The sequence below is a fragment of the Notamacropus eugenii genome, chromosome 1 (genome assembly GCF_028372415.1).
Source record: "Notamacropus eugenii isolate mMacEug1 chromosome 1, mMacEug1.pri_v2, whole genome shotgun sequence".
Taxonomy (NCBI): Eukaryota; Metazoa; Chordata; class Mammalia; order Diprotodontia; family Macropodidae; genus Notamacropus; species Notamacropus eugenii.
The window spans coordinates 418,450,586-418,468,834 of NC_092872.1; the positions used below are offsets into that span (position 1 = coordinate 418,450,586).

At 39.3% G+C, this 18,249-nt stretch overlaps 1 long non-coding RNA gene across 3 annotated transcripts in view; it reads right to left on the minus strand.

Annotated features, from left to right (window-relative positions):
• Positions 1-1,130: 1,130 nt before the first annotated feature.
• The window catches only part of LOC140518849 (uncharacterized), a 29,559-nt gene continuing 12,440 nt past the window's right edge, over positions 1,131-18,249 (minus strand). The window contains exon 4 of one of the 3 annotated variants that reach the window (XR_011972032.1): positions 1,131-1,850. This is a non-coding gene — a long non-coding RNA (uncharacterized lncRNA). Of the gene's footprint in view, positions 1,909-18,249 lie in introns of all 3 variants that reach the window. The other 2 variants (XR_011972030.1, XR_011972031.1) reach the window with 2 other exon arrangements.

Below are 18,249 nucleotides of genomic sequence, written 5' to 3' on the forward strand. Positions count from 1 at the left end.
TTCTCTAGGGTTTTGCCTATGGGTGTGGAATTTGACATTGTTGCCCTCTTCTGTATCTTGGTCTTCCCCAGCACCATAATAACTTTCTATGGTCAGATTCTTTTTTTGTTGTTTTCTATTCATCCTCCCCACCACCTTTCTTTGGCCTTTTTCCTTTCTTTTAAATTTGAGCTCTGTTTCCAGGGTGGAGGGGGCACTGTCTCAGGCTTGTTTTGCTAGTGGCTGTAGGCCCTGACTATTTACCTGGTGCTGCACTGATGTTACCCTGAGGTTCACAGGGGACTCTTATATCTAGTGCTGCCCTGTGAAGTGAGGTGGGGTGAGGGTTGGCTGGTGCTGCTGGAGGCCATAGAGGGTCTGGCAGTTTATCTGGCATGTGCTGAAGTCTGATAGGGCATTTCTGCATTTCCCAGTGGCTACCCTAAAGCACATGCAGTTAGGCCTCTGGAGGCTGCCTATTTGCCTGGGGCTACACTGAAGCTTGGTGGGGCTGGTGCTGGCTGGTGGCTGCCTGTTTACTTAGGTACCCATACATCTACCTGTTTGGCTCAGCTATGCTGAATCACATGGTGGTTCTCAGAGGTGGAGAATGCTGTTTCTGCTGGCTATGCTATGGCACATGGAGGGGAGGGTCCTGGTGTTGGTGTTTGCCTGCTCCCCCATACCGGGGCTCAGGACCTCCTGCTGGTTTGTGGAGGTGGGGATTGCTGGGATACTTCCTGTCCTGGACTGCGCTCTCCTTTCACCTGAGAGAGATGAATCTTTCTTGCTGATTTTCCAAGTTTCTGGGGATAAAAGGTTATTTCACCCTGTCTTTTTGCTGATTCTACTGTTCCAGGATTTGTTTGGGGACTCTATTTGATAGTTGTTTGGAGATGAGTACAGGAGAACTGCAGCAGTTTACTGCTTACTCTACCATCTTGACTCCCAGAAGTCTGTTTCCTGTAATGTGTTTTTTTAAATATTTCATTAATTTTTTGTTTTTACGTACATAGACACATAGATACACACACATATACATACATATACATGGGCATATATATATGTCCCTCCCCATTTTCTTACTAGTAAGACATCCCTTGTAACAAAAATTTTAAAAGAAGAAAAAAGCATTTGAGAAAAACTAATCAACACATTGATCATGTTTGATAGAATATACAGTATTCAACAACCATAATCCCCTTTGCAAAGAAAGGAGAGAAGTGCATTTTCTTATCTCTTCTCAGGACCAAGTCTCATTATTATAATTATACAGCATTAAATTTTTTTTGTTCTTTTGCATCCATGTAATAGTAAAAGACCTAGAGGAAAGTCCCAATACATTAGGCAGACAACCTATGGGGGATTTACGAGAAAACCTGGGCAAGAATCCCAAAGGATGAAAAGGTGTGGATGAATTGTTGTCTGTACCACTGGAGGGGACACCCACATTAATGAGATCACAGACCTATTGAAGTTGCAAGTATGTGTTGTTTTTTAACTCTCCAGGTGCCTACAAATCTTTAGGTCTGGGACCCTGGATAAGTTGCTTCCTCTTTTGGGGCCTTAGTTTTCTTCTCTGCAAAATGATGGCACTGGGTTACATGTTCTTTGAGTTCCTTCCATCCCTGACAGTGTGATTCTTTTTTGTCAGTCCTGTTAGACTGTAATGTAATTTCTGTCCCAAATTGTTCCAAATTCTGTTCGTTGGTAAGGGACTCTCTCCTTATTGGTGGAGATGAGGGCTCTGTCCTGCATGAGGAATGAAGTGGAGTTGGTAAGATGTAAGAGCTTCAGTTCTCAGCCAATTCCCTCTTTGAGACTCTCCAAGCAAGAGTCTTCTTTGAGTGTGGCATGAAGTTAGCTTTCAGCTTTAAGAGAAAAAATGGAAGAGGCCAACGTCATTTCAGGTTGTTGAAGGAAAAAATTCTGGAAAGACATGAAAGGAGTGGACTGTCTTTATCATGTTCCTATTCCCGGCTTGCTACTCTAGAGACTTTGGGGAGTTCCCCCTTGGATGAGATCCATGATACTCTCTCTTTGTTGAGTTGAATTATCTCCCAATGAGAGAGTTTTTCATTCTGTATTGTCTGGTATGTATTCTCCTAAGTACACAGAAATCTTTGATTTCTGTTTTGCTATGACTTGAATAAACAGGCTTCTATACTATTCTTTATGAGTGTTCATTGTACAACTGGTATTTGGTGAAAAAGAGGTCAAGCCTTGGACATACAAATAAGAAGTCCCCCACCCCCAGAATGACAAAACAATCAAAAGTTATCTGGACCTGATCATATCACCTTGATGAACAATATTTTTTCCATTTAATAATATTTTATTTTTTTCCAATTATATGTAAAGACAGTTTTCAACATTCACTTTTATAAGATTTTGATTCCCACCTCCCCAAGAGAGCATGCAATCCAGTATAGGTTACATACCATGTAAAATCCTATTAGGTATATTTCCACATTAGTCGTGTTGTAAAGGAAAAATCAGAACAAAAGGGAAAAACCATGAGAAAGAAAAAAAAGAGAGAGAAAACAATATGCTTCAATCTACATTCAGACTCTATAGCTCTTTCTCTGGATATGGATAGCATTTTCCATCATGAGTCTTTTGGAATTGTCTTAGATCACTGCATTGCTGAGAAGAGCCAAGTCTATCAAAGTTGGTCATCACTCAGTGTTGCTGTTACTGTGTACAGTGTTCTCTTGGTTGTGCTCACTTCACTCAGCACCAGTTCACGTAAGTCTTTCCAGGTTTTTCTGAAATCCATTTGCTCATCATTTCTTATAGAACAATGGTATTCCATCACATTCATATACCACAATTCATACAGCCATTCCCCAATTTCCTATTCTTTGCCCACAAAAAGAACTGCTATAAATATTTTTGTACGTGGGGATCATTTTCCCTTTTTTATGATCTCTTTGGGATACAAATTTAGCAGTGATATTGTTGGATCAAAGGATATGCAGAGTTTTATAGATCTTTGGACATAGTTCCAATTGCTCTCCAGAATGACTGCATCAGTTCACAATTGCACCAACAATGCATTAGTGTTCTAATTTTCCCACATCTTTCCTAACATTTATGATTTTCCTGTTTTGTCATATTAGCCAATCTGATAGGTATGAAATAGTACCTCAGAGCTATTTTAATTTGTATTTCTCCACTAAATAGTGATTTAGAGAATTTTTATAAGACTATAGATAACTTTATTTTTTTATCTGGAAATTGCCTGATGAATAATATTTGAAAGAGAAAATAAAATCCGAATCTAGTGCCCCCTGTCTCTTGAAGGAGAGCAGAGTGGTCACGAGTCTCAAACTCTTGTTTCCTCTCCTTGCATGAATGAACATCTCCCTTGGAAAAGGGTGAGGAGAGAAGAGATGTCTATTCTGCCTCCCTTCAAGACACACAAGCACAACCTCTCGCCATAAGTGGCCTCTTCTCTACATTTGGGACTCACCACTATCACCATTCCATGGTCTTTTCCTTATAATAAGCTTTTATAAAGGTCTGAGGAGGAAACCTGGGGGAAGAGAGGAAGACCAACAATGCTGCCCTCATTATTTGAATTAGGAGTATTGCAGTAGAAAGAACATTGGATGTGGCTTCAGAGTTTGATTTTGAGTCTAGGCTGTTCCTTGAATGGCTGGGTAATCATGGTCAATCCTTTCTTCCTTATCTGTGCAATGAGGGGGTTGAACCACACTACCTCTATGGTCCTTTCCAGATTTAAGTCATATAATGACTAACAATATTGAAAGACTTTCATGTGTAAGGGAGTTCAACCTAGAGCTTCCTCCCATTACCTTTTACATATTTTGAGCCTTAGTATCCCCAGTACCTGGCATAGTGCTTGGCACATTTATTAATAATTGCTTGTTGGTTGATTTTTGGTAAATTGATGAGGGCAGAAGTAGAAGCAATGATTAGAATTCAAAAAAAAGTATTTTTCAGCTCTATAGGAAAAAATTCCTAGCAATCACAGCTGTCCAACTTTGGAAAGGGTTGAAAGATTAGAGATATTCAGATGGATTCAGGAGTAAAGAGCAAACTTTTGTTGTTGTTTTATTCTATTTTGTTTAAAAAAATGTATAGAAGATTTATACATATACCTGTATATTTACCATTTTCTCCTTTTTTGCATGCTTCTTTGATCTTTTGTACTTGTTGGTTGTAAATGGGATTACTGTTCAGCTATGGGTTGAATTAAGGAAATTTATAGATTTGGGATCCTAGATTCTAGGACAGGGACTATTGTCTCATCCATCTCTGTCTCACTCCTTGACATCAAGCAGAGTTTCACATCTAAGCATTCAATTAATGTTGTTGATTGATTTGTTTTCAAGACAAAGAATCCAAGAAAGGTAAGAGTTAGGTCTAGAACATTTGATATCTGAGAAAACTTTATGTTCTTGTGTTTGGCATAGAGTTTGATACCTGAGAGAGCTTAGGGAATGGTATGAAGGGGAAAGCGAATTATGGGTGAATATGAGTACTGAACAAAATGCCACCTGCCTATGATGTGGTAGACAGAACCCTAGAATCTGCCTGGAGCTCTGGATTATAGTTTCAACTATGCCTCTAACTTGCTGTGTGACTTTTAGCAAGTCTCTTCCCTACTCTGGATTTCATCCTCTCTATCTGTCATGCTGAGCTGGATGCCCCAGAAGGCTCCTATCTAAAGTCCACATCTTGAATCCCATTCCTTGAGATCCTAAGCATTACTCTTTCCTCCAAATAATAACAATTACTTTTGTATGGTATGTTAAGGTTTGTAAAATGATTTCCTCATAACAGTGCTATGAGGATGTTTTTCCAACTTTACAGATGAAGAAACCAAGAATTTTTAAAAGGTTAGGTGACGTGCCCAGAATCACAAAGCTATTATTTAAGGTGGGATTTGAAACTAGGTACTTCTTTCTCCTAATCTGTCCACTATACTACACTGTAATACACAAGTGACAATGACTTAGCCCAAGGTACACTACACCTTTGGAATATGGGGGAAAAATGTCCTGAGAAAGATTAAGAGACAGCATTTTCCCATCCCTCAACTTCTTCTTTGTAGACATCCTGGTCCCTATTCCTTCTGTCAGAAAGAATAGTTTTGAGGAGGGGACTTAGTACCCAATTCTGCCACCTCCAAATATCTAGAAAAAAGCTGCCTCTCTGATTCAATCTCAGAGCACTGACACATGCCCAGGGGTGTGTTGGGAAGAGATTGAACTTGCTCAGCCAAGTGTTAAATTTCCAGTGAGATTGTTTACACTTCAGAAATTAACAAATGCCATAAATCAGAATTTAATTTATTGTTATGTTGATGTTCTTAAACCTAGACATTTACAAAAGTGATGGAGAAAATGTTAATAATAGGTTGAACTTAAAACTGTGTCATATGTACTCTTTTCTTCTGGAGAGCCAGTTGTTAAATATTTATCAGAACACACCCCACTCTCCCATATACCTGGTGGATTCCCAGGTTTGCAAACTAGTGAGGCTGTAGGTGATGACTGTGGAGGTGGGGAAGATCCTCTTGCCTCCACTCCGACACTTTACACATACATAAATACTCCAAGCCTCACATGCCACTTGACCTTTAGTACTGTTCCTTTACTATTTACTTTTCTCAGGCAAAATTGTAAGAGGAGAAAGAACAGGGGAAGCTCACCCGTAATTGGATGTCAGAAAAATCGTAATCTGTGTCAAGTTCCCTTCTGACCTGGGCACTAAGGGAGGACAGGTGCCAAGTGTGATTCACCACTAACTCCACCCTAACCCCACCTCCCAGGCCTAACTACTGGGCCTAACACACAGTAGACTCTTAATAAATGTTTATCTACACAAAGAGAAAAGGGGAGGCGGAGCTCACCAAAGTCTCCCATTGGCTTGTGCCATCAGGTCCTGCCCCCAGCCTTGGCCAATCCCTGGTCCTTTCAAAGCTGAAGCAATTTCAGGTCGTTCCTCATTCTTCTCACTGCCAGGTTCCCCACTAGTCTCTTTTTGGGGTGGCCACTTTTCCAGAAGTCTCAAACCTAATAATCACTGGCTCAATGGGAGATTTCCCCAGGTTCTGGGAAAGTAGAGGATAGAGACAAATAGAACTAGAGTTCCCATAGAGGATCCCTACGAATTGTGAGGGATCTTAAGAAGTCTGACCAGGCATATGTGGGGTTGAGGGGGAGTGGTAGGTGCATTCTTAAGACATCACAAAAGGGATTCATCTTTTAGGCAGGGGACTGGAATAGATCACCCATAAGATTCTAGGAGCTAATCCTTTGTGTTCTCTCACTCTGTAAATTTGCCCTTACCTCTAATCCCTTATCTTTCCCATCTGGAGCAAAAACTCAAAGCAAAATAAAAGAAGCAAAAGTAAACTTACATATTATTAGTGCAATAAGGATCATACATTTAGGACTAGAAGGGACAGCAGAGATTATCAAATACAACCTCATTTTATAGATGAGAAAAGTAAAGCTCAGAAACTTGGATTCATATATGTAGTAGAGGTAGAGCTGTGATTTGAACCTAGGCCCTCTGGCTCAAGGCAGTTGATGGTTTCAACAGTAGGTCTGTGATCAGGAACACCTGAACTCAAATCTAGCCTCAGACACTAGCTGTGTGACATACAGCCAAGTCACTTAACCTCTGTTTGCCTTAATCCGCTGGAAGAAATGGCAAACCACTCTTAATATCTTTGCCAAGAAAAAAAGGATCAGGGGTGGAGCCAAGATGGCAGAGTAGAAGGACAGACCTGCTCTAGCTCTACCTCCATAACCTATAAAATACCTGTAAAAAATGACTCTAAACAAATTTTAGAGCAGCAGAAGTCACAAAGCGACAGGGTGAAAGAGATTTCCAGCCCAAGACAGACTAGAAGGCCAATAGGAAAGGTCTATTGCACCAGACTCAGAGTGGAGCACAGCCCAGCCTTGGCCATGTTGCATGGCATGGACAGGACAAGAGCAGGCTTCAGGGCATAGAATCACAGGTAGCAGCTGCAGTTCCCAGACTTCTCAACCCACAAACGCCAAAGATAGCTTCAAAAGTCAGTAAGAAAGCTCTTTAACCTGAGTGGGGGGGGGGGGGGCATGGATCTGGTCCAAGCCCCAGCCCCAGGGTGGTTGAAGTCACTGCAGCAACATCCCCTTTTGGAACCCTCAGCCTAAAGACCCTGGGGGAATCAAGTGGCTGATCTGGATCTCAGCCCTGAGTGGCAGTCGTGGGGTGAGGAGGAGCTCTAGTGTGGTGGAACTAGTGGTGACAGTGGAGAGGGAACCCTACAGGCAGATCCTGGACAGAACAGAGTACTTGTGGTTGCTCACAGACAAGAATGCAGGCCAAGAGAGGAGTAAACTCCTCTCCCTTGATTGTGCCACCTTGGAGGAACTGAGAACTTACAGGTCCCTAGAGTATATCCTTCACTTGACAAAAGACTCAAAAGTCAAGTAACTGGCTGGGAAAATGTCCAAAAAAGAGGGAAAAAATAAGAGTATAGAAGGTTACTTTCTTGGTGAAAATGTATTTTCTTTCATCCTTTCAGATGAGGAAGAACAAAGCACACCATCAGACGAAGACATCCAAATCAAGGTTTCTCTATCCAAAACCTCCAAAGAAAATATTCAGTGGTCTCAGGCCATGGAAGAGCTCAAAAAGGATTTTGAAAATCAAGTAAGAGAGATGGAGGAAAAATTGGGAAAAGAAATGAGAGTGATGCAAGAAAATCATGAAAGCGAGTCAAAAGATTGCTAAAGGAGATCCAAAAAAATGCTGAAGAAAATAACACCTTTAAAAATAGAGTAACCCAAATAACAAAAGAGATCCAAAAAGCCAATGAGAAGAATGCTTTAAAAAGCAGAATGGGCCTAATGGAAAAGGAGGTTTAAAAGCTCACTGAAGAAAATAGTTCTTTAAAAATTAGAATGGAGCAGATGGAAGCTAATGATTTTATGAGAAACCAAGAAATTACAAAACAAACACAAAAGAAGAAAAAAATAGAAGACAATGTGAAATATCTCATTGAAAAAAAATTGACCTGGAAAATAGATCCAGGAGAGATAATTTTAAAATTGTTAGTCTACCTGGAAACCATGATGAAACAAACAGCCTAGACATCATCTTCCAAGAAATTATCAAGGAAAACTGCCCTGATATTCTAGAGCCAGAGGGTAAAATGGAAATAGTAAGAATTCACCCATCACCTCCTGAAAGAGATCCCAAAAGGAAAACTCCTAGGAATATTGTAGTAAAATTCCCACATTCCCAGGTCAAGGAGAAAATATTACAAGCAGCCATAAAGAAACAATTCAAGTATTGTGGAAATATAATCAGGATAACACAGAATTTAGCAGCTTCTACACTAAGAGATTGAAGGGCTTGGAATATGACATTCCAGAGATCAAAGGAGATAGGATTAAAATCAAGAATCACCTACCCAGAAAAACTGAGTATAATACTTCAGGGGAAAAAATGGAATTTCAGTGCAATAGAGGACTTCCAAACATTCTTGCTGAAAAGACCAGAGCTAAATAGAATATTTGACTTTCAAATACAAGAATCGAGAGAAACATGAAAAGGTAAACAGGAAAGAGAACCCTTAAGGAATTCATTAAAGTTGAACTGTTTATATTCTTACATGGAAAGACATTTTTTGTAACTCATGAGACCTTTTTCGGTATTAGGGTAGTTAAAGGGAATATGCATATATATATATATATACACATATATACACACATACATACACATATATATGTGTGTGTATAAGTGGGTATGTATGTATGTATGTATATATTATATGTGTGTAGGTATGTATATGTACATGGGTGTATGTGGATATGTATGTGTATATATACATATATACATACATACATACAGAGGACATAGGGTAAGCTAATATGAAGGGAGAATACCTAAAAAACATAAAATTTACTGTTGAATGGAATGTACTGGGAGTAAGAGAAAGGGAGAGGTAGAATGTAGCAAATCACATCACATAAAAGAGGGAAGAAAGAGATTTTACAATGGAGGGGAAGAGGAGGGGAAAGGAAAGGAAATAATTGAGCCTTACTCTCATGGGATTTGGTTTAAGGAGGGAATAACACATACTCAATTGGACATGGAAATCTATTTTACCTGCAGGAAAGCAAGGGGAAGAGGATAGGAGAGGGAAGATAGTAGAAGGGACAGCAAACTGGGGAAAGTGATCATCAGAAGCAAACACTATTGTGACAGGTCAAGGGAGAGAATGGAATAAATGGAGGGCAGAATAGGACAGAGGGAAATGTGGTTAGTCTTTTACAACATAACTATTATGGAAGTACTTTGCATTGTTACACATGTATGACCTATATTTAATTGCTTGGTTTCTCAATGAAGGTAGGTGGGGAGGGAGGGAGAGAATATGGAACTCAACGCATTAAGAATGAATGCTAAAAATTGTTTTAGCATGCAAATGGAAATTAAGCTATACTGGCAATGGAATATAGAAATCTATTCTGCCCTACAGGAAAATAGAGGGGAAGGGGGATGGAAGAAGGGAGGACAGACTGAAGGAAGGGGTGGATGGGATGTATGCTGTCCTAGGGTGGGGGGTGGGGAGAGATGGGGAGAAAATTTTGAATTCAAATTCTTGTGGAAGTGAATGTTAAAAACTGAAAGTAAATCAATTTTATATTAAAAAAAGAAAAAGGGGTCAGATACAACTTAATGACTGTACAACAATAATCTCTGACTCAAGAAGTAGTACCCTTTCTATTCTATAATACACAACATGTGTATTATATATGCAGCTAGCATATTAAAGTGATATATTAGCCCTGCAACAATCCCATGGAAGTATGCAGAAATTATTATTTTACAGATGATGAAGCTAAGGAAGGCCCAATTAGTAAATGTTAGAGCCAGGATATGACTCTTAAGTCCAGTGCTTTTTCCACTGAACTAGGTTCCTAGGTTTGGGGGCAATTTGATAAATCCCTGAGAAGGGCAATACCACATGTTCACCAGGAGGTAGAAATAAGGTTAGGAAATGAGTAGAAAACATGGAAAGGGCCTAGTGATTCTAGAGACACAATGGCCACTTTCACAGTTTTGCCTTCAGGGTATTACTGGAGAAGAAACTCCAGTTTCCCCAACTCAGTTCGTCTACATTCCAGAAACAATCAAAGACCCAGAGGCAAAGGGAGGAGGGGGTGAAAATGAGGAAGCTCTCGGAGAGATTCATGGTATCTGAATCTTAAAGCTGGGAGATACCATAGGGTCTTAGATTTAGGGTTGGAAGGCAGCTTAAAGGTCTTGTGTCTCTAACCTCTTTGTTTTACATATAATAGTCCCTTCTGGTATACTCCCCAAACTTGCTTTTGTACTCAAGAGTACAAAAGTGTTTTCAGAGGGTAACATCTCTCCTGCAGTCTAGGGTTAATGCTATAGGCCTGCACTCCTAATAATGTACCTCAGTATGTTTCCTATTAAAAATGGATCGAACTAGGTGTTAGCAAAGGCATTTACTAAAATACTGTAGTTACAATAGCAACCATAAAATATTCTCCTTAATAAATCTGGAGTTCACTCTTCCACTAATCCATATAACATCTGTGGAAATAGTGGGCAGAAACAGAATGCAATGGTTGTAAGGCACACTTTTAGGAAACAAAGCCAAGGCTGCTGACTACTATAATAATGTAGGGTCTGGAAGACCTTCTTTCCTACTTGAGTCCTTAGTAAGCTCCTTCCTGGGTACAGAGTTTCTTCTGGCTAGCTTACTCAACTGGGCTCCTACGATCTGCTTTTCTCTGCAGCTCAACTCTCAATTGCCAGGGCTGGCTCTGCTGAGTTCACGACCAGCTCTCTTTTCTGCTGCTAAACGTTCCAATCCTTGAAGCTGTTTCTTCCCTTGAATTACTGCCTCTCTTTATTCATATCTGTTTGGAGTATGTCTCTGATCCCTCAATTATGCTTATGTAGCTGATTCTCTAGCTTCTAGATGAGGTGTCTCCTTCTGGCTAAGCAGGTCTGCTGCTAAAACACCGTGAAAAATGATGGGCAAGAAAAAGAAATTCTCCCTTTCCCCCTTCAGGGGTGCCCTCAGGAACTCACTCTAGGGCTTAGTTATTTAAAATCCTAGAGGCATTGCCCATTTTCAGCCTAGAAAATCACATTATTTCTTTTAATTCACTCAGATGTTCACATTTCATAACCCACAGTTAAATAAAGTTAAATTGAAACTAGATTCCTCATCTCAGCCAACAACAACTTACTAAACGATCATTGGGTGTTAACATGTTAGCACTTTGACATCTTATTAACTCTGTTATCTACTCTTTGATTTCTATGGCTGTAAGTGATGAATTGAACTTATGTTTCCACAGAAATTATGTAAGATCTGTAATATCAGTGATAATCATTTAATATCATTTTTGAAACTTAATGAGGGTCAGAGCTTGAACTAGTCAACCAGAAGAGCCTGGACCTAACAGCTTCTTTGTTCCCTGAGTAAACTTACAGAATACCTCTTCCTGTGTCAACAAGGTCAGATGGGGCTGACTTAAGGGCATTCTTTGAGACCCTTAACCCAAGACACTATCTTGATAATTGGAACATTTTCTTTCTATTTTATGGACACATACTATGTTATGGCATGTTAATGGTAAGGAACACACAGATATACTGGGTGGTAATTTCAATTGACACTTTGTCAACTCTCTTATTGTATTTACCACCTTTTCAATTAAGATATCACTTAGCCAGTTTGCTTCTTTAACCAAATTTTCAGGTCAACACCAGAAAGATTGTACATCAATTAAAGGAATTCCTTTAAAAGAGTCTATATCATGTCATTCTATAAAGAAAATGAGGAATGTGGCCCACGTGGGGTGGGGTGAATCATGGAATGTTGGCCAATGGAGTGCAAGGTGGGAAATTGGAATTGGGAACAGCATTAAAAGGCTTGCATTGGTCGGAACAAATGTAGCAGTCCATTACAAATTACTCATTCATTCAGGGGGAATAATAAAAGCTTTCCTGATTTCACAAGTATTGTTCTTTGTTTCTAACAATGACATTAACAATGTTTCTAACAGTGACATTAACTTTAAGGGTTGGAGGGGAAGAACCAACCCTTCCTCCTTGCATATCTATGTGGAAATTGAGGCCCAGAACAGTAAAGTGATGTGTCCAAAGTCATACAGGCATCAATTAGCAGGTCTTGGAGCTCCTCTAGTCCAACCCCCTCATTTTACAGTGTCACAATTGAAATTAAGGTAGACTGAGGCACAAAGTTCCAAGCATGATCAATTTGTTGGTAAGGTTAGCAATTATGAATAAAGGGGGCTTCTCAGTTTCTCAATAAGCCAAAAGACCACAAGGTGAGGCTTCCCAGCCTTCGTATAGTTTTGGGAAGTACAAGAGAACAAAGAACCAGAAGCCTCATAAATGGAAAACAATACAATTGATTATAAAATCTGAAGTATCATAGATGATGGAAAACAATATGATTGAATGGAAGCCTGAAAACAGGGCTAGCAATAGCCCCTCCTTCCATCTTGTTGCTATGGAAAGCTCAATGGTGGTGTCTACTTGCCTGGTCAGTGAGTGTCACAGTGATAAGAGGCCAAACTTTCTTGATGGATATTCAGTGTTTCAAAGATAACAGGTTAGACTCCTAGGTGCATCCATCTGCATCCTTCAAGGAGAACAGATTTTTTCTAATTGTACAAGGACAGCTAGTGGTGAAGAGACAACAGTTTTTTTTTAATTAAAGTGATGTTTGGTGAAACAACTTTTAAACTTCAGTCAGAGAGAAAAATGGAACTTGTAGATCAGGGGTGGGGAACCTGCAGCCTCAAAGCTACATGTAGCCTTCTAGGTCCTTGGGTGCAGCCCTTTGACTGAGTCCAAGTTTTACAGAACAAATTCTTTTATTAAGGGGATTTGTTCTGTGAAGTTTGGATTCAGTCAAAGGGCCACACTTAAGGATCTAGAGGGCCACATGTGACCTCAAGACTAAAGGCTCCTCACCCCTTTTCTAGACTCATAAACTTCTGAACTTATCTCAGAGACAAAGAAACATGGCTCAGGCAGTTATAGAATAGAATCGATTACAGAATGGAATCAAATGCAAAATATTAAATCAATATTTGATTTTCTCAACAGAAAGGGACCACATGAGGTCCACAGAGGGGAAGGAATTTGCCCAAAGTTGCACATAGGATCAGTGGTAAAGTCCAAGACTAAGCAAGTTCTTAGCGTTTCAGTATGTCAGATCTGAGAAGTCTCCTATCCACCCAGTTCAATACTCACTTTCCAGGATACATGGGTCGTGTCAGATGTTATTCTCTGCAGTCATCACAGATGTACACATGGGGGCGCTCCTGTGAAGCTTCTCTGAGTAAGAAATTGTTAACTGGGATGGACTCTGACTTCAGTTTAACTAAATAACCATAGGTTATGATCATTATCATTACTAACAACAATAACAACTGAATCCTCAGGCTTCAGGAACACCTAGATGCCCAATCTTCCATGCTCAGGGCAGAGCTGAGAAAATGTAGACAGCTTTAGCCTAAGAATCTGTTTTGAAGAGGTGGGAGAGGATGCTCATGGACCATGGGCCAGTCAGTGCTAACTCTCCCCTCTCTTACAATCATCTTTCAGAGTCCCAAGGCATGGGGGTGTCTAAGGATATTATCTGCAATTACAGGTGACTGAGATTGTGAAAGGGCTGGAGATGGGGTGGGTTCTATTGTCCTTCAGGTCTGCACCTGTATGGGGGCAGTTTGTGAAGCTGTTCCGGATGTGATATCCAGCTTTTGTACAAGAAAAGTCCTATCCCTGATGTGTGTTAGAGATGTTCCCTCCCTTTTAGGAGGTTCCAGGGTGATGATCACTGTGAAAGCAGGGTGTTACCTGTTATCTCTACTTTTAGGGGACTAGACTTTGGGACTTTAAATTTTACATTTTGTTGAGAGTTAGAAGAGGCATAGGATTGTAATGCACCCACCCCCACCCCCAATCTACTGGGAGTTTTAGAGGTGAAGCAAAAGAGAATAAGTACTGACCTAAAAGTTTGGTTAAAGGAGGCAAACATGTTAGGTGATTATAAATTCATATTGTTTATTTCTTTAAATGAGCAGATACATGCTTCACAGAGCCAAACTGTCTGATAAAAGAATGACCAGCCTTAAATATGTTTTAGAACAATCTCAACTCAAGGTCTCTATGTCACTCAAATTTATGATCTCCATATATGTTTAACCATATTATGAGAAAGGAATTTTCTTGATTTAATAGGTGGTAAATACAAAAAGATAAGAGAGTTGACAAAGTGTCAACTGAAATTATGACCCAGGATATCTGTGTTTTCTTTACCATTAACATGCCATAACATAGTATGTGTCCATAAAAAAAGATTAAAATAAGAAAAAGTCCCATTATTTAAGATAGTGTCTCAGGTTAAAGGTCTCATCCTTAACCATAAACAGAGGAAAATGCTCTTAAGTCAGCCCCATCTGGTCTTGTTGACATAAGAAGAGATATTCTCTGAGTTTACCCTTTTACTAAAGGCTCTGGCCCTTACTGAGATTCAAATTGATATTAAATGATTATCATTAATTATAATTAATTATTATTATATTAAAATGATATTAAATTATTATCATTAAATGATTATCATTAGCAATTGGAACTAAATAAATATACAAACTCGTGACCAACATTCATCTAGGCTGGGATGGGGAACCTGTAACTTAGGCTGCAGGTTCCCCACCCCTGAGCTAGGCATTGGTCTTCCCAAGAAGTTCTGTCTCTAAATTGCCTGTCAGTACCAAGAAGATGACCTTGAATTGAACTCAAGTTGAGCTCGTGATCACTTGAGATCATGCAAAGAACAAAGGAGCCAATATTTGTTCATGGCCTAAATTTCTGATCTAATTTTAACTCACCTGAGCAGCCTCTAAATTATACTATAGAGACAGTGAACAGATTAATATTCACTCAAGGCCTTTCATTCAATACTTCCTAGATTGGAGTATTTGATGAGTCAGCAGAGAATTGCCTGGGGCAGAAATAAACCCTAACAAACTCCTCTAAAGCTATTTCATCACTGCCTCTGTCCCTGACCCTTTATGAGTTATTACTGTTCTGGAACTCACTTTTTCATCTGTAAAACAGGTCCACATTGTAAAAAGTGCCTGAACTCAGGCATGAGTGGGAAATGAAACCCTACTGCACTCTAGGACAAAGGTGCCAATCTTGCTGCTCTTTCATGTGGTCCACAAAACTCTTGACTTAATCGGATTAAAACGCAATTGGGAAATATTTAAATAAATAAAAATACAATACGACATAAATATTGTAAATTTGTGATTCTTTAAGTTCAATATGCAGCCTACACAGATGAGTTTCTTTTTGAATCTGACACCACTACTCAACTCTAGGATGTCAGCTAAGAAAGGAACAGCTCCTGGAAGCAGAATATGCTAAGAAATGAGCTCTATTTTCAGGAATGAGACCTGTGCAAGAGGAATGAACCCTTATTTCATAACTCTCACTCTTATCACCACCGCCCCCCACCAGGGGTGGGGCTGGGGTAGGGATGCTTAGAAGATTTTAAACTGGTGTCTCAAACTAAATGCCTCAATTCCCACTTCATCTACACCTGCAGCAATCCTCTCCATTTGTCCCAACTTGATGCCCCATCTTCCATAAAACCACAAAGCCTTCCCTGGTCACCCGTAGCTAGTAGTAATTTTTTCCTCCTTCAATCCCCTCATCACATTTTGTAAAATCTCCATTTTGTAAAAATTCAAATTTTACTGTGTATTCTAGTTTTCTGTCTCCATTTTAGTCCTTTTTTTAAAACTGACATTTTCATGGTATTTAGAACATTACAAAGTGATTTACATATATTATTTCATTTAATCTTCACCACTACGCTATAAGTAATTAATCTAGAGGTATTCTTTTCTTTGTTTTACTGAGGAGGAAAGACAAAAGGCTCAGAGCAATTAAGTGCTTTGCCTAAAGTAGCAGTTAACTGGTGTCAGAGGCAGGATTTGAACCCATGTCTTTCTAATCCAAAATTCATATATTTTATCCATTATATTATTCAGCTTCTCAACTAGGTTCTGAGCTCACAGAGGATGGAGATTTTGTATTATTTCTGTTCCAGCCTTCTCTAATCCCAGAGAGACCCAACACTAAGCACAGTACTTAGAAAATATTTGCTGAATTGAATTGAATTGAGCCGAAATGAATTTTATTTGGCAGTAACTCTATCAGTGTTGGGTTTGTAATGGTCGCTTTAATTTTAAGGTGATGTATCTCCATCATTAAATTGGTAACATTATGAGTTCCCTTCCTAAAAAATCAAATATGGATGCCCTTGAATAGGGCTGGCTTGAGTCTCTGGGCTGGAGTCAATTTTAGGCAGTATACACATCACTTTAACTTGGTCCCTAGCAGATGGGGATAAAGACAGGTAGGTTGCCAACTACTGAAATATCTAGAAACAATCTTGATCAATGCCTTGGTTTCCCCATATGCAGGGATGTTCTGGTAAATTGTTTAACAACTGGCAATGGGGGTGTGTATGTGTGGGTGAGATGGAAATGTATGCAGAACACTCAAATTTAATCTGTATTATTACCATTTTATCTGTTACTTTCTTAAGTCTAAACAACCAACAAAATGATAGTCTTGATTTATAACATTGGATGGTTTCCGATGATGTAAATGATCATACTGAAAATTTAACAATCAGTTCTCCCTCAGACTGGTTCAGCTGGCTCCAGTACACCCCAGCAGCCATTTGTGAAATAGATTGTCTCACAGGCAGAAGGTATGTTTAAGGAGCATAATCCTCTCCCTGAAAAATTATCCAGTGATAAGGCAGATGAGCTCTGTGTGCTGGAATGATTCCTCTGCCCATCCCAATACCTCAAAAGACTTACAGTTCAGCATTCTGAGACCTGTAATAAGCTGCAAGGAACCTCAGAGCTTATTTAATTTTACTGATTATTTTTCATTTTTACTTCATCTACATTTCTCACCATATCTCTTAAACAACTCTCTCCCAGGAAGCCATTGCTTATGATAAAGAATTTTTTTTAAAAAAACAGGAAGGAACAAAACTAACCACCAGATCAAAATTATATGCAGTATTTCACACCTGTGATTTCCTACTTCTGAAAAATAAAAGAAGGGGGTGGTATCTTCACGTCTTTTCTTTGAAACTAAAATTGGTCATTTCAAATTCACAATGTTCAGTTTGGAATAATTTGTTATTGTTCTTTTTATATGGTTGTGGTCATTGTATATATTGTTTTCCTGGCTCTGCTGACTTAATTTTTCATCTATTCAAATAAGTCTTCCTGTGCTTCTTTGTATTCATCATACAGTCATTTCTTAGGATATATATGTTTAGCTATTCCCCAATGAATTTTTTTCATTTCACCACAAAAGGTGCTGCTATCCATGTTTTGTAGTATATGGAGCCTTTCTTTTTAACACTGCCCTATTTAAGGGTATTTATTCACTTACTAATGGAATCCTGGGGTCAAAAGGTATGGACATTTGAATCATTCTCTTTAAATGATTTAAATGTTTCAGAATGCCAGACTTCCTTTTTATAGATGGGGAAACTGAGACCCAATGAAGGGAGGGGACTTGCATCCCTAGGTTACAAGCATATTGGTGGCAGGTCTGGGATTAAAACACTTCCTGGCTCCCAGGCCTGGTCTGTTTCCATCAAATAGCGCCAGGACACCTTCTTGAAACGCTATATAATTCACGTTGTTCAGAGATGACCAAGAATCTTGCTAAGACTTGGGAACTATTCTGTATGTGAATTCTCATTGTTCAAGGCTGTGGATGGAACTATAGAACATATATGAGATTGAATGCGGAACAGTCCCAAGACAGAGGGAATAAAAGAGATGGATGATTTTCTGTCAAACTAATGTCATACTGTCTGAGGTGGGGTTGGGGAGAGGGGGAAGAAGGGGGCCAGCTGTTTATCAAGCTTCTTAAAATTTAAATTTTTAAAAAGCTTTCAAACTCTGCAAGTTATGATAAGATCAAATCTATCCCATGGGAGTCTTCTTGGATGTTAAGGTACCAGCCTAAGTGACCAGCTGACAGACTGTCTTCTAAACCCACCCAATCACTGATTGGTTGATTCATTAGGTGACTAATTGTTGCCCAAGTAAACAACTGAGGTTCTGGCCACTCCTAGCTTCCTCATCTCATTGACAAGGCAGCAAT